The following is a 4,284-nucleotide window of genomic DNA, read 5'->3' as shown; positions in this document are numbered from 1 at the left end:
CATGTTTATCTGTTTGGTTTTGTTTTGTTTTTTAGGATATTTTTTCCTCCTTCGAAGTGATACCGGATAAATATATACCAATACCAATAAAAATATCAATTTCTGTACCCCCCCCCCCCCCCCCCCCCCCCCACACACACACACACACACACACACACACACGCGCGCGCGCGCAAAAGATAACTCTCTACTTAATAGATTTGGGGTTGCTGCGGGTATTTCTGGGAGCATAACTCCCGAGAGAGGGATTATCTGTGATAACGTTAAAAAAAAAAAAAAAAAAAAAAAAAAAAAAAAACATAATCTAGTCATAAAATACTGCAAAAAATACTAACGAGAAAAATAAAGCAAAGTAAGAAAACGTAATGCTCATGGTTAAATTAAAAAAAAAAAAGTTTTCACAAGAAAAAGCAGGTTTTACCTTCTACCAACACGATTTGTTCGTTAAACAGTACACTATAAATATCCATGGAAATATTTGAACATAGCTTCAACAGCTTCTACCCACAAGCCATCCGGATTCTTAACAAATCCCTCACACACTAATCTGCCTCTTACTGCATGCATAAATAATATTTTGCACTAGATGATATTTTCACTTTGTTATAAGCACCATTACTTCTGTTGTTGTTTTATTGCTATTATTATTGCTATTTATTTATTGCTCGATCGTGGAATGTAGTCTGCCGCTCGGGGAAGTGAACAGAATAAGAATTTCATCGTGTGGTATAATAATACTATACATATGACAATAAAACTCTTGAATCTTGACACATGTTTGATAAACCACTACGGCCTCTAGATGGCAGTATTTGAGAGCTTTATGATATCGCCTTTCTTTCGATTCCAAACATCAAGTCCAATATGTCAAGCATTTGTTATTAAGAAATATATATATATATATATATATATATATATATATATATATATATATATATATATATATATATATATATATATATATATATATATATATATATATATATATATATATATATATATTTATTCTATTGCAAGTGCGGTGACACTGTACAATCCCACATTCACGTTGGCTGTTCTTCAAAACAAAAGTGCAATATTGTAGCAGGTGGCATTTCCTTGCAATTATTTGCCTAGCGGCAGGTTCCACTAGAGGCTTAAGTGCTTATTTGCTGGGATCGGCTGACTATTATATCCTAAAAAGACGTGCTCGTGTGTTCAAATCCTTCACCCTTCCACCGCTAATATCACACATGAGGTGGATTTTCATTCACATGGGATCTATAGCATATAGGAAAACGGCAGCGGTTGAAATCTCACCAATGCTGAGCTTCTTAAGTAATAAGCAAAGAAATTCTGTTCTCTTATACAGTACGTAGGCGATAAATATAAACACAATGTGTGCATAATATTCATTGGATGTAACTTCCCATCTGTGTGAGTGCAAGTGCATGTGTCAGCTGCCCACACTCAGATGCTCTTCGCGCGCGCACGTTCAAGATTATATGAAAGGTTCTTTGTGTTGACAAAGAAAGCAAACATAAGAAACGCGTGTGACGTCATCGATTGGAGTAAATATTTCTGTATTCGGACTGAGCAGAGGCCTAAACATATTTTCTGAGGATCCCTGAAAGTGCCAATGCAAAGTCAATATTTTGGATGAAAAGTGAACTTGCAAATCAATATTTTTATAAATGTATAGGCCAGGTGTGTCCAATCTGCAGCGCGGGGACCATTTGGGGACCGACATAGCAAAGACATACAAACATTTTCTACATGAGAAAACGCCTTCCACAAGCCCCACCATCTTCTCGGTCTTACGTCAGTTACATCGTCTTTTCTTACGGATTCATTTTGATAGTTCCAAACGTTTTGGAGTATATCTCCTAACACGTTTTTTTTTTTTTGTCATTGCCTCAGTTCACGCCGGTGTTGCGCAATCACTTTTTCTGCCACCTGAAACTGTCCATATTAGCTCCGTTTAGAGCAATCTTGACAAAAAAAAAAAAGAAAAAAGAAAAGGACTTATGTAATCGGGCCCCTCTGTGGCAGCGTGATTCTCCAAACGAAAACAGATAATCAATAAAAAGATGACTGTCCCTGTCGCCTAAATGACAAGACCATACATCACGTTTGTGTGAGGTTAGCGGCGGCGACTACACGGCGCTGCCTTGACACATTCTGGAGGAAGTGCATTTTTACACCTCAAAAGTTGGCCAGAAAATAAAGTTTGAAGGTTATTTGATGTTTGGCTTGGGATTTGTCTAAGTGCGGCATTAGTTAGAGTTAAGTGTATACAATTCAACTCATTCAATCCCAAAGACGTATTTTTACGTTCTTTTTTTTTTAAGAGTCCAAATATTCAACCATGTGTATTTGTTTAGATTTGTTTTCAACAACCCAGCATTTGTGTGTGTGTAGAGTGCGTAATTTACTGTATATGTTCTCAAAATATTCATAAAAAAACGCTGGTTTGCATGCTTCGTGTAAGTATGTTGTATGTCGGCTGTTGTCGCATTGGGTGCGTGTGTGTGCCGGCAAAACATGCTTGCTTCAAAGTGTTGTTGTTGGTTTTTTTTTAAGTTCTCTACAAACACACATGTTCGCCGCCATCAAAAAGGCCGTTTTGCATTCATGAATTTTAATCAGATTTTCCGGCATTTTTTTTTTCCCCACATCCAGTCAATCAACAGACAAACCGCTTTGACGAAGAAAAAAAAAAAAAGAGTCTATTTTGCTCACGCGGGTACGGTGTCAAGGTAAATACACACACGGGCTTTTATTCGGCAATCTGCCCTCGTCTTCCTGCTGAGTCCTTCTTTCATTTCCATTTCTGAAGATGTCATTGTTGAACGGGGCGCTATTGAACAAGACGTGGGCTTTTAAAAGCCTGCCGGGATTGGATGTATGAACACACTCAACTCTGATCTTAAGCAGATTTATCGAAGGAGAAAAGGCACGCGTCGGACACAATGCATCTGTTAAAGTGCGTGCATAGATCTGTGCTTCTCGAATGAGGGTACGAGTAGCTCCTCGCAGGGGGATCAAACTTATTTTTATCACGGGCCATATTGTAGTTAATGGTTTCTATTTTCGCCACAAACTTGAAGTCATAATTAGCATTTCAGGGGCCACACCTGCGCCTTGGGGTATGTGAAGCCACTTCGGCGGCTATGTGAGATTTTAACGGGGTTTCTGCAGGTATCAGCAAATGCCATTTAAAGGGATAGTCCTCTTGTTTTAGCCATTTCTCCAAATAAAAAATAGTTTGCTGTAATTCGATCAAATTATTTTTTATATGCAGCTAATACCTGTAAAACACAATTTCCACTCTGCTGAAGGCTCGGGTAATGACAAATCATGGCACACCTTTTGGGCATGTGATATTTAAAAGCTGAGCCCTTATTGGTCGTGACCTGAGCTTTGTCTTTTCAGTGGCCAGCAAGTTATAAAATATGTTTTTAAAGGTATTAATTGTACATGACAACTAATTTCTCATCAATGTAGCTCATTCACTTCCAAAAACATTTTTATTCTTTTTTAATTTTTTTACTTTTTACTTTTTTTTATAGGAGTCCTGAATACCCATTAGCTGTTTATATATATATTTAAAATTGAAAATATTTTCACTATGGACAAAATGTTTTATTTTTTAATTTTTATATTTATTCATTCATTATTTTATTTTTATGTTTAATTTTTACTGACTAAAATGACTAAATAGGCAGACTATTCCTTTAATAGTTTATGATGCTGTGACAAAGACACAACATTTTTCTTTTCGAATAAAAGCAAATTGATTGGAACATGAAGCAACTTATTAAATATTCTCATGACTCGCTTGTAAGACATTGGATGTCTTGATTTTGGTGAATTTTATTCTGAGGCACATTGTCATTAATGACACAATTTTCTGTCAAACGATTCAGAAATTAAAAAGATGATGCTTCATGATTTATGTTTAATAAATCAGACACAGGTGGCCCAGCACTTAGTTTTAAGGAAACAATAAAGAAACTTAAGGAAAAATGTTTTAAACGAAAGCTTTGCACTGAAAAATTATTTCAATACGTATTTTATAGTAGATGTAGTATTTCATGGTATATTATTAAAAAAAGTTTGAGAACCATATGCGTAGGCATTTCATGGTGTGTGTGTGCGCGTGTGGGTGTGCATTGATGTGTGTGTGAAATTTTAACAGGGTTTTTGCAAGTATCCGCAAATCTGAATACTTTTTAATTATTCTTTTCAGATTAAGAGCAAATTGATTTGAACATGAAGAAAGTTATTGCTAAATCGTGTGAC

Source organism: Hippichthys cyanospilos, chromosome 16 (genome assembly GCF_059441005.1).
Source record: "Hippichthys cyanospilos isolate Australia breed blue-spotted pipefish chromosome 16, RoL_Hcya_1.0, whole genome shotgun sequence".
In the NCBI taxonomy this organism is placed as follows: Eukaryota; Metazoa; Chordata; class Actinopteri; order Syngnathiformes; family Syngnathidae; genus Hippichthys; species Hippichthys cyanospilos.
Note: the sequence above shows the minus strand (reverse complement) of the source record.